Source organism: Rousettus aegyptiacus, unplaced genomic scaffold, assembly GCF_014176215.1.
Source record: "Rousettus aegyptiacus isolate mRouAeg1 unplaced genomic scaffold, mRouAeg1.p scaffold_m13_p_5, whole genome shotgun sequence".
Classification (NCBI taxonomy): Eukaryota; Metazoa; Chordata; class Mammalia; order Chiroptera; family Pteropodidae; genus Rousettus; species Rousettus aegyptiacus.
In genome coordinates, this window is record NW_023416308.1 from 100838208 (window position 1) to 100851901 (window position 13694).

A 13694-nucleotide genomic window follows, 5' to 3' on the forward strand; every position below is an offset into this window, starting at 1 on the left:
AATAAATCAGATGAAAAAAGTTGAGACCCATATGATTTCACTCATATGCAGGCTATAAAACTGAAAGCAACAAACAAGAAAACAAATAAACAAAGCTCTTAGACACAGACAGTAGTATAGTGGTTACCAGAAGGAAAGGGGGTAGGTAGATAAGGGTAAAGGGCATCGAATATATGATCACAGAAAGAGATTTGACTTCGGGTGGTAAGCACACAATGCTATATACAGATGGCGTGTTATAGAATTGCACATTTGAAACCTATATGATCTAGTCAACTAATGCCACCTCAATAAACTTAATAAAATTTTTTAAAAATTTAATAATCAATGGCTGGTGATTTAATCAATCACATCCCTAAACAATGGTTTCGGGAGCTCCTGGGTTAGTGAACACATCAAGGTGCTGGGAGGGAGGTGTGCATGTCCCTTCCCCCATAGCTTTCCCTATGCATCTCTTCCATCTGCCTGTGCCTGAGTTGTAAAGCAAAGTGTTTTCCTAAGTTCTGTGAATTGCTCTAGCAAAATTATGAAAACCAAGGAGGGGATCATGGGAACCTGCTAAATTTATAGCCTGTCAGTCAGAGTACAACCTGGACTTGCAACTGGCATCTGCGGCGGGAGGGGTGGGGGGTGTCTCGTGGGACTGAGCCCTTAACTCATAGGATCTGACTTTAATTTCAGGTAGAGATAGAATTAAATTGAGTTGTAGGGCCCCCAGCTGGTATCCAAGAATTGCAAACATAGTGAAAAAAACACCATGCATTTTGAGTAAGAAGTATAGCAAGGAAAACAGTTCAAGGGTTAAAAGCACATAAAAGAAAAATCTTCCAACAAACCTTTGCAAATATACCACTCATAAGATCAAAGAAGTCCAAGACCTAATTTCTAATCTTATCACCTGTAGCTATGAGAAAGCATTAGCAAACATACCTGTGGGTTATGCACCAAGGGTTAGCAATTTAATTTGCAAAGTCGGGAAACTGGTGGATAACTCAGCCGAAGTTCAGCAGGCTAAAAGTCATAGAGTCATGCTATTCCAAGAAGAATGACAGTCACCATTACAGGGTGTTCTCCATGTCCCAGGCACTAGGCTGAGTGCTTCACAGTCCTGCCCTAATCTTCTCCAAAACCCTATGAGGTGGGTGATATTGTCCATATTTAATAGATAAATTGAGTCTCAGAGAGGCTAACTAACTTCCTGAAGTTATACTGCTAGTAAATGGTAGAACAGGAAATTTTGCTTGGGTCTTTCTGAATATAAAACACATTCTTTTAACTGCTATGTAACACTAGCTCCCAGAAGCTGTTTTATGCAAAGTATCTCATTATTGGAATATTCTAGTGCACTGCAAGAGATCAGGTCTTCTCAAGGTTATCATCTTTATCATGGTCACTGTCATCATTACTAGTGTTCCTTACAGGCCCGCATATGTGTGGCTTCCCTGAAGGACTGGCCACATAATTCGTGGGGTCCAGTGCAAAACGAAAACACAAGGCTCCTTGTCCTTAAAAACTTTGAGATGGTGGCTGCAGAGCGTTAAACCAAGGACAGGGCCCTGAGACTGGCCCTGCTCCTCTGTGTCCCTACATTGATACTCAAAGAATCGAAGATTCTCTTGAAGAAGGAATCAGAAATTTTGTGGCAAAGAGCTCATCCAGTGAGCCTTTTGACTGCTTTCATTTATTTATTCAACAAATACCCTGCGATTATATGACATGAGGAACTCAAAGGTGAATAATATAAAATGCCCCTTGACTAGACACTAGTATGAGATTGTGATTTTCCCGCTCCTTGAAAACATGGAACCATCTTCATCTCACTGGCTAGCCTCAGCGGCCCAGCTCCAAGGTGAGGAGGAGAGTCCTATCTAGACAAACATATGGACGCATGGCTAAATCCTGATTCCTCTATGGCCGCCTCCAAGGGGAGTGTGACTGTAACAAAAAAAAAAAAAACACAGCATTTCCACGCCTACCTTAATTTTGGTGCCTGCCTCCAATCGGGTTGAAACACAAGCTAGATTTCTGGGGTGGCTGGTTAGTCATTTTGAAAAGAGGAATATCTGTTTATATGTTTCCATTCTTATGTTGTGTATTCTGAGGCCTTTCCAACCCTTTCGAAATGCACTTTTCGATCACTCAAGTGTCGTCTTCTTCCTCTTTAAAGGTCTCTCTTCTTCCCTTTGGTTTCCCCTTCACCTTAAAAAGTCTATCAATAACCCGGACGAAAACAGGTTGGACATACCTGAGCTGTGGAACCAGCAAATTTTGTTCAAACCCTGCTGATGACGCTCAAGGAGAAGCCAGGGGGGGTGAGGACAGAGAGCCAGGACGTGGTGAATGCGGTCACCTCCCTCTCCATGTCAGCCCAGTCGTCCCAGAGAGCTCTGGTTCCTTGGTTGATTTAACAACTCCAGGTCACTTGGAATGTAAATAATCAGTATGATAGGGTTTCCCTTCTTAAAAACCAAGGCAACAGCTCATGCTGGCCTGGGAAAGAGGCAAGTCACCCTCTGGCTCCTGCTTCGAAGCAGCAGGAAACCACCATTGACCTGCTGCTGCTGCTGTGAGGCTCCACAGTGCCCCCTTCTGGACAAACCGGTTTGGTCTTCCTGATTGCTGAACAATTACCTGAGGACTGTGTGTGGAGAACTGGAGTCTACCTTCCTGGAAATCCACTGAGAGTCTTCCGAAGGAGAGAGAAAGCACATAAAGACACCATCTGTGGATGCTTGGTTCTCCCAACTAACAATGGCTTCTGTATCAGAGGAAACTAGAAAGCACAGCGTCTCTACTTGGATTCTGCTTCCACCTCAGAAACAGCAGTTTGAACGCCCTGGCTCTGAATTTATGAGGAATCTAGCGTTTGCTGTAAGGATGATGAGGGTGGTTTCAGCGGAAGACCTTCCATACGGCTCAGGAAGGGGGTTCCATAAACTGACCCTTCATCCAATCACAGAGTTCTCACTGAGAGTCAAGAAAGAAGACGCTGGGCAGAGTTTTTATTCTCCTGTCTCAACAGGACACAACAAACACCCTTCAACATGTCCTGCCACCAGAAAACTCCAGAAAAGAACTCTACTTCAAGAACTATAGAAATACAGAATGTCTTTATTTAAGTTACCAGAAAACACACATACCAACTATGAGACTTATTTCACTTATTTCTAGACCCATGGCTCTTTTTTTTTTTTTTTCAATTACAGGTGACATTCAATATTATATTGGTTTTAGGGGTACAGCACAGTGGTTAGACATTTATACAGTTTGCAAATTGACACCCCTCATAGGTCTTGCAACCACATGGCACCATGTATAATTATAAAATAATATATTGACTATATTCCCTATGCTGTACTTTATATCCCCATGACTATTTTGTAACTACCAATTTCTACTTCTTAATCTCTTCAGTTTTTCATCCAACTCCCCCGACTTCCCTCCCATCTAGCAACCATGAATTTATTCTCTGTATCTATGAGTTTGCTTCTGTTTTGTTTGTTGATTTGTTTTTTGGTTTGTTTTTTTTTTTTTTTTTTTTTAGATTCTACATATAAGTGAAGTAGTATGGTATTTATCTTTCTCTGTCTGTCTTATTTCACTTAGCATAATACCCTCTAGGTCTACCGTGTTGCAAGCGGTAAGATTTCATTCTTTCTTATGGCATGGCTCTTTTTATCTGATCACAATAGGAACTGAGAGAAGAGAACTCTATTGGGAATGATTAAATACATTCAGAATCTCTTCAAGAGTTAAAAAGCATCAATTTAACAACAACGTTGTCAGCTTCTGAGCACTTTTCTTTTTATAAATCAGTTTTACAAGCAGTTGAACTGTGGAGCCTTGGATTTTATTCACGGATGCAATTTAAATATCATCTTTGACTTGAGAAATCCTTCTTTGAATCTGAATATCAAATTCACGCTTGCTTCTCCTCGCTTTCCTTCACAAGGAACAAGAAAAAGGAACAGAAAGACATCATTCTAAGAGGAGGCAGGAAGTCCTGGGAAAGATCAGAGACAGGGGTGGAGGTGAGGGGATAGGCTCAAAAAGTCTCATCTGATTAAACTTACACGCATTTTAAAATAACGGCAGCTCTAGGAGTTTGTACTCTTTCCCAGACAGCAGCATGGGAACATGATTGACTGTGACAAATACATTTTTAGCTCCACAAGATGAACTGCTGCCCAACTAATTATTCATGTAACCTACCTGAACCCTATCAATCCTTAGCAGTCAAAATGTTGGTTACAGACTGGTGGGCAGGGCAGTTCAACTGAGCACCAGAATCTTTGAAAGAGGATGTGTCCTAACAAGCAAAAAACATAATTTCTCAACTTTGGCCCTGTTGCCCCCTTAAAACCATCCCCTTCTGCCCTCTCTACGCCCTTGCATGTCTCTTTCCCAAAGCGGACAATTAAATTACACAAACATGCATTGTGATAATGATAATAAGTTATCATTGAGACTCAAAAAAATGTCGTCCTGATCCTCAGAGATACCAGGATCGTTAGCAGACAGACAAAAAACACTTAGCACACTCTGATAAAATGAAGTCCTATCAGAGGACAAACTCCCTGGAAGAGGCCCAGCTCAAATGTCACCTCTTCTGAAAGGTTTCTCTATGTCCCCACACTGAGGTGGAGGAATGTTCAATCAAGAAATACTTATTGAGTGTTGAAAAAGGAACCCTCATACACTGCAGGTGGGACTGCAAATTGGTACAGCCACTATGGAAAATAGTATGGAGGTTCCTCAAAAAACTAAGAATTGATCTACTATATGATCCAGCAATCCCTCTACTGGGTATTTACCTCAAAGACTTGACAACTCATATCCAAAACGATAGCAGCATTATTCATGGTGGCCAGGACATGGAAGCAACCGAAGTATCCTACAGTAGATGATTGGATAAAAAAACTGTGGTACATATATACCATGGAATATTACGTAGCCATAAGAAGAGATGAAATACTGCCATTTGCGACAACATGGATGGAACTCGAGATAATCATGCTAAGTGAAATAAGCCAGATAGAAAAAGTTGAAGATCACATGATATCACTTATATGTGAGATATAAACCTAAAGCAAAAAATGAACGGGACAAACAAACAGAGATTCATGGACATGGACTTGTGGTTAACAGACGGTAGGGGGTAGGGGAGGATGGGGTAAATAGATGGTTAAAGGAGGTCAAATATAGGGGGTAGGGAGAGGGCGAAGTGGGTAAAGGGGATCAAATAAATGGTAGCTGAAAGAAACTGGACTTTGGGTGGTTAATACACAATAGAATATACAGATGTCAAATTATAATGTACACCTGAAAATTATATAATTGTATTAACCAATGTTACCCCCAAAAAATACTACAAAGCTTTAAAAATATATATATGTACAATTGTTCACAATAGCCAAAAAGTGGAAACGACCCAAATATCCATCAACAGATGAATAAATAAACAAAATGTGATATAAAAAAAGAAAGAGAGAAATACTTATTGAGTGCAAAGTTTTATGGTCTAGGGGGTTGCAATGATGAACCAGCCCTCAGAGTGCTTATATTCCTGAGGGAGGTAGATACCAACAAGAGGATAAATAAATAAAATACTTTAAAAATTGTAAAGGATGCCATGAAGGGAGAAAACAAGAGGAATGAGGTATGACTATGAAAAGGAGACTTGTTTTTGGATGGAGTGATAAGAGAAGACCTCTCTGGGAAATAGAGTTTAAGCTGAGAACTAAAGGGTGCTATAAGATGAGAGGGTGCCAGCTGTCTGAAGAATAGTAGTAGGTAGGGGGTAGAAAGTGGTTCATACAAAGGGAATGGGTCCTAAGGTGGGCAAGACCATGGGGTAGTTGACCAACTGAAAGTCAGGAGGCTGTGTGGCTTCCAGTAGAGTGATGACCATTATCTGGGCTGATGTGATAGCCATGGTAATGGAGAGAAAAGGCCAGACTCAAGGGACGTTTTGGAGATAGAACTGAGAAAGCTTGTAGGTTGGGGCTGATGGAAGGCAAAAACAAATAAACAAACAAACTAACTAACAAACATGGAGAATACCTATATTTCTGGCTTTGAATGTCTAGATGGATTGTACATTTACTGAGATGGGAGAATCTTGTGAGGAAGTAGGGGTGAGTCTGCAAGAGTTTCATTGTGCCCCTGGTGATTTCGAGATGTCTGTACACTATACAAATGGAGATGGTCATTAGATGGTAGGATATATGAATTGGGAGCTCGGAGAAAAGGTCTGAGATAGAAATATACATTTGAGAGTTATCAGTATACATGTGGTAGGTAAATGTCCAAGGAGGATGAGGGCCAAAAGAATAGGGATCAAGAATGACTCCAAGGATGTTTCACAAGCTAAGCAAGAGTGTAAATGAAGGATTAGGAAGAGAAAGAGAAGAATTCCAGCTAGGGGACATAGAAAAGCGTGAGGAAGGTGGATCCCCACCCTCTACCCCAGTCAAAACAATAGTGACCACTGCTAAAATCTATCCAACTCTAGCTGGTTGACTAACAAAGCTGTAGAAGTAAGGAGTTGGTGGCCCTATCTGTCACTGTACAGATCTCTCTGGTGGACCGCACAAATCTGGCAGTCTAGGCAGGTGATCTTTTCCTCCCTCACTGTTCTGAGTTGTCATCCCCTACACTGTGGCATCAAACAGGAAGACAGTAGGGAGCTGTGGCCAAGTACTCACAAAGCCACCCACCCTGCCCTGCCCTGCAAGACCTCGAAAGCCAGCAATGGTTCTAATTCTGTCTTTCATCCACTCCTCCCACAAATGGTCCTTAAGTCCTTATCATCACAAGTCAAACCTTTTTTCCCTTAGCATATGGACATGCTTACATCACACCTACCCTAAAACCAAAACAAATAAGCCAAAATGTAATCCTGCTCTCCCTTTTGTATTGCCATCCTCCCCTTGATTGCCACCTTTGAACAAAAAAAAAATTACATTAATTTTCTCTTCACCTCTTCTCAACCCACACCAGCACGGGGACAGTAGCCACCACTTTCTCACCCTGCCCTGGCACAGGCCAGTGATGGCCATGAAATTAATTAATCCAATGACCGCTTTTCATCACTTACATTATTTAACTTCTCTACGGCATATGGCACTGTCACCCACTCCAAGACACCCACTCTCGCCTGATTCCCCTCCTTACTTCTCAGCATCCTGGACACCTGCATCCCTTCCCTCTCCCATCTATAGACCCTAGACTTCCCAAGGTTTCTTCCCTCAGCCCCATTTTTTTTTCTAGCTTCATGATCTGTCTAGGTGATCTCATTTACTTCTATGATCATAAATACCACTCCATAAATGCCCCACCTTTCCCCATATTTAACTGCTCAGTGAGCATCTCTACCTAGTATCCTAGCAAAAAATTATAACCCAGTACATGGAACCAAATTCATTACCTTCTCTTTCAAAATTGCCATCTCTTTCCTGAATTCCTTTACCACACTCTTTCCCACTTCCATTTACTTGAGCCAGAAACCAAGAGATAGTTTTATGCCTCCCTCCTGCTCACCATTACATATATTTGGTCACTGAGTCCTTCTAAATATCCTTGGCATCAGGTAATACACATATATATGTCCTAATTTGGGCTATTATCCCCCATCTGAATCATTGCTGTCATCTAAATCATAACTGGTCTCATCCACCAGCCCCACAACTTGCATTCCACCCAAAATTGTTACAATAACAAAGACTTGGAGATAACCTAGCTATCTACCAATCAGGAACTGGTTAAATCAATTATTATAGAACCACACAGTGAACTATTATCAGATATATATAATACATGATTATATACCCAGGGGTATTAAGTGAAAAGCAAGTTGTAAAATTATCTGTATAGAATGATATAATTTGCACATTAAGAAGTGGATGTTTACATGCACATAGAAAAATGTCTCAAAGGATAAATCAAAAAATTAGTATTTTTAGAGAACGGAATTGGGGAGAGAGGGCAGTCTTTTATTTTTTACTTTATGCCATTCTGTAATATTTAGCTTAGTTTTTTTGTTGTTGTTGTTATTTGTTTTTAGTTTTTTAATAATGTTATGTTTTTTATTATAGGAAAATAAACACTGATCCAAAAAAATAAAAAGTTAAATTTTTTTATTAAAAATAATTTATTTAACAGTGGATAGTGAATCCTTCATACCCCTTCATTTCGCTGATGGTTACGTTCTATATGCAAAATGCATGTTCTAAATGTAGATTGAATACAGTCAATGCTGTTTTTACCCAAATACTGAAACCATGCATAATATCTGCAATAGTAAATAACAAATTTTTAACTTAAAAACAGGTAAGGAAGGAAAGGCAAGTTTTAGTGTTGGATTGCTTTACCTTCTATTACTCTACAATCGAGACATTTGAATTAAGCTGTTAGGCTAATAAAAACACAAACACATTGATAATCAATGTCCTGATCTCAGAAACAAAAGTCAATTACTATGAGAAAACATGAGAAAATACCCACAGAGATATAATCTACAAGGCCTTGGGTTATGTACAAAAGTGTTCTTTCTTCTCTGAACACATCTCAATATTTACCAAGGGAATAGAGCAGTGAAATGTCAACATACAAGCACCTTTGGCCAGAGATCAAGAGAATACATGACTTCTTGAATCAATAGAACAAAGTAATGGATATTCCAGAAAGGGGTTATCCAGTTCACTGCCCACCTTTTTTCCTAGGTAAGGACTCCATGGGAAATAACACTGGTAGGAATGTAGAAACAGCTGCTGTCAACAGAGAGAAAATCAACAATAGCTACACTCTGCTTCCCAATATATTTATCTGTTGCTTTTGGGGGCCCCTTCCATTAATTCAAGTTGATTTCCCGTTCTAAGGCAGCAATTTCAGATAACCATCCTCCACCTGGACCAGATGCCTTGGGAAGGTCTGGAGTAAAAAGAAGGGCCTCTGTTATCAGTCTTTGGGGGCTGTGTGGATCACAGTTAAAACTGAGGAAGGTGATGCCTGCTAAATTTCCCCATCCTTGCCCACCAGAATCCACTACCCCTTCCTGTATTTCCCCCTACCACGCATTCATTTTAAGGTATAGTATTTTATTGCAGATGATAGCTTTGTGGAGGCCTGGCTATTCGATTTGAAAGCATCCATTCCCATTATTTTATTATCTCTCAAACATTTGAATCTAGAGTCAATAATGGATGCTATGACATGCTGCCCAGACACCTATGCCCCGACCTTCAGGACTGAGGCATTCGCTCCCCCAGCTGCCGGGGGTATTGATAAATGACAACACTTACAAAGTATATCTCCTTCCAAAGCCTCGCCCTGTACTCACCCAGGGCCATGCCAACTGCCGGAGCACAGCCTGGATCCAGTGGCTGATTGAGAGAGTCGTAGAAAGGCCAGACTTCTTTCCTCAATTCTGGACCATTCCAAAGGGCCATTCTTGTACCACAGCTTCTCGCGAGATGGCCCAGGCCCTTTGTTGTGACTGTTTCAACTTCCCCCTCTGCCCACTCTGGCTTCCTTTGCTCTTCCTCAGGGAGTGATGCTTAGAGCTCCCCTCAATAACCTCATACACACAAGTCTCCATTGCAGAGTATTTCCTAGGACCAGCCAGCAACAATGCCTCAAACCCAGTGTATCCATGTCATGAAAAGAATCCAAATTTGTGTATTCTAGACAAATAATTCCTCCTTCATTGGAAATCATAGCAATTAATCATGATTTTAAAAAAACCAATGATCCTATCAGTGCTTCTCTTCTGTGAGGATTTAACAAATGTCTGCTGACGGATAACTTTGAATTCCAGAAAAATATTAGAAGAATAGATTCAGTCAAAAATTCCATTACTTTCGACTCTATTTTTAGAAATTGGTCCCATATTTATTTTTGACACTTTGTCTAGACCCTATGCCGCATCTAAATATAAATAACTGAACTGATCCCCTGGGGAACCATCAGTCCCTTTAGTGTCTGAGATGAGTGTTGTCAGCTGATATCCATCCATTTCACCCCTAGACGAGTTTATCTAATTGTGCTCTGTTCATGCTGACTTCCATACACTCTCCTAACAAAGCTGGTTATCAGATCACAAACTGTCCTTTTAGTAAAGGCTGAGATAAAAACAAAGATACAATTTGGTCTGCAGCAGTTGGCTTTGTTTGATACTTGACAGAAAAGAGTATCTTTCTTGTCTTATCTATTTTCTTTTACCTTATCCCCCTTCCTGCACTGCAACTGCTCCTATTTGAAATTCTCTGGTTTAATGTCTACAAGCTGGGGTCGGATCATCCTTCTCAGTTGCCTAAACTTACTCCCACTTCTTTTGGTGGCATTTTCTTTTAAAGGTCACATTTCCTTTTAAAGCTAGATTAACTTCTTTCTGTGATCATTGCTAACCTTCTGGTGCATTCCCTCTTAAATTCTTTATCATCTCTTTTTTCAGGGAAACTTGGCTATCTTGCTTCCTTTGATCAAAAGAATGGGCGACACTCACTGGAGCAAAAAAAAAAAAAAAAAAAAAACCAAAGAGAGAGCTTGTGAAATATGAAGGAAATGTGGATAGCAAAATGTGGATAATATGAAACACAGTAGAATTAGATGACAAAAAACACAAGGCACCCAATAACAGCATAAAATCGAAATTTCTCGAAGCTTCAGTGTCTGCATCTGAGCATAATATTTCATAGGAATTGTCCAAGGATTTAATGAAATCATATATGTATAGTCACGCAGACCTGGAATAACTTCAAATAAATGGTCCTATTTTTATTTGTTTATGGCGATATCTCCGAACACTGTTGATACATGACAATCGTCTCATGAATACCAAATGATATATTTGGTAGAGACACTTTTTTTTTAATCAGAAGAGAATGGAATGCTGTGGGAATTGGAATTCCCTAAGGACCCAGGGGTCTCCAAAGGGAGTCCAACCACCAGTCTGGATAAAGCACTGACACATACTGCCACCTATTGGATGATCAGAAACTGTACCATTCTTCAAAATACACATGGAGAAATGGCATCTAAAAGATTCCTTCCTCAATTTAAAAGGCATTCCTAGTCATAACTGTTTGCATGCATTGCAACAAATAAACAAACAAAACCCACCACCACAAACTACTCCCTCCTAAAAAGGCAGGGGAGTAGCTGTTCTAGGAAAATGGGTAAGTCACAACCCTAAACAGCCACACTTGAAAATCACATAAGGAAGGATAAATTCCAGGGCCTCGCTAAATGTTCAGCTACATTCGTCACTAAGAAGTGCATGCCCAAGGCTCAATATTCCAAAAGGTAGGACCCACGTGGTCGTGCCCTGTGCCGTTTCAAAGCAGCGCATCTGGATAAGACAATACTGTTGGCGTCCTGACAACCAGTTAAGGAGAACCCTTTCATTAAGAACCACCCTGAGCAAAGTTAAAGGAAATAACAAGGAGGTAAGTGGTTAAAAAGAAGCAGCGGCTGGAATTACCTTTCATGACATAGAAATGGGGTTGTGAAGAATTCCTCCAATCCACAACCATTAGGCTGTGGCACCCCCTAAAAGGATGGAACCCCAGCTCATTTTCTCCACAGCTGCCACAGAGAAGGCAGGCGCCAAGCAGGGTACATGAGAGAGTGGTCTCCGAAAAGACTATGCCCAACCTGGAAGGCACATGCCCTGTCTCAGGAGGCAGCCACTCTGCAGCTCCAACCGACCCTGGACCTGCAGAACTGAGCAGTGTTCCCTAGCGGTTAGGGTCACAGGTCCTAGAGCCAGGCTGCCTGGGTGTAAGGTCTGGCTTTGCCACTCGCTAGCTGTGAAATCTCAGGCAAGTTATTTAGTTTCTGTGTCTGGGTTTACATGCTCGTCAAATGGGGAGAATAATAGACTCTGTGCATCACTGTTGTGGAGATTAAAATAAATTAATACGTGTTAAGTGTTTAAAACAGTGCTGGGCTGTAACAACTCAATAGATAGTACCAAGACAAAAGGGCAAGTCCTTTGTCGTCAGATCTGCCAATTTTCGAGAGAAGCCAGAATCGAGATTGTTTTTAGGTGGAATATTTTTTTAAGCATAAGTAAATAATTCAAACATTTTCAAAATCCTGCGTGAGCCAAAAAATGTATGCCTGGGGGCCACATTCGGTGCCGGGGCATCCAATGTCACATGTGCAGTATTGTGGGAAGGGCGAAGCTGGGGAGGCAAGCAAGCCGCAGAGCCACGGCCAACTTTGCCACCAGCTCTGTGATGCTGACCGCACAGGGGCTGGGAAGCCGGGATGGCAGGAGCACATGACAGAAAGTCCTGTGCCAGATTACGAACAGCAAGTGACAGATGGCCCTCCTGACCAAATGTAACAGAAGAAAGTACTCTCGGCAATTTAAATGAAGCCTCTAATATATACGGGGGGTGTGGGGGTAAACTGTCTCCCTCCTGGTCCCCAGGGACTTCATTCAAGGTCTTTAACATGTATCATCATCTATCCTATAGGGAACCGAGATTGACACAGACCAAGTCCAGCCACCAAAATGGAGTTCATTCCCTTCATTTCATTTTTAAAGGACCATCCTTGCTCAATGAGCCTATAATCCAAAGCAGCTGCCAAGCTTGCTAAAAACACCAGACGGCAGTTCAGCGCACAGCCATCATATCTGCTCGTCTAAGTGAGAAATTTGATAAATACGTGAATGAAAGATAAGTAAATAAATATCAACACCATTGTAAAATAAAGATTAAAAAAAATTCCAAAGGACTACAAAAATTAGGTATTCTTTTTAAAAGTTTAGAGATCTACGCTTTTCTTCATTCTTTTAATACAGCTGGCCCATTGTCTTCTCTGCCATTGTTTGAAGCCAAGCAGATTTATAATGAGATGCTAGTCCTTTTCTATCCTACTGACAAATATGCTGCCCATCTGCCTCCAATCAATGATGGAGCACGTGGAGATAGAACAGTGAGATATTTTTAAATACTCCTTTAATTAATTCGTTCCAAGGACTTGGTGCTTGGTGTGTTGCGGGGTGAGGGGCGGGCAGAGGGAGGAGACAGCAAGCACACGATTGATCGTAAATAAAGAGATTTGCCTTAATCTGGATTCTAAAACCCTTGCTATGAAACGTCCTGCTTGCCCCCAACAAGCTGTTACGAGCACAGAAGAGAAGACGGCAAGCAAGACGGTGTATGGCATTTGTGAGATTTTTCAGACTTCGAGGACAAGTTCTTAAAATGCAAACGAAACTAAATGTTATCTTGAGAATGACTCTTCTGCCTCCCATTGCTTAGGAGAGTTTAAAATATCAGTGTCTTAATTTGATTAAAATAACTCTAGCAAGCGATTGAAATGGAGTAGATTGGGTTTATTCTGAGAGGCATGCCTGTCCCATAGGGATTAAAATCACTATGGAAAACAATTTAGCATGCCTTTAACCGGTGGAAAACCAGACACTGGGCATTGTATGATACAGCCATGGAGGAAGGTGGGGAGGGGAGATTTCCACTGGAATCAACAAACCTGTGTAGAGCTTCAAACTGTGAAAAGGCTTTGCAGTCCTGGATCTGTAGGATTTGCGGCATACTGACCCAGAAATCTAACACTTCGCTATTAATATTGCTTCTCCCTGCTGCCGAAGCACCATCTCTTAAGGACTTTTCCTTGTCTGACAATTCCCTTCATTCTGACCAAAGGAGATGTCACCGACT

General features: G+C 41.1%; 1 protein-coding gene across 2 annotated transcripts in view; it reads right to left on the minus strand.

Moving 5' to 3' along the window:
* SLC1A2 (solute carrier family 1 member 2) overlaps nucleotides 1-13694 on the minus strand; it is a 140338-nt gene that overhangs the window by 121805 nt on the left and 4839 nt on the right. The window lies entirely within an intron of this gene.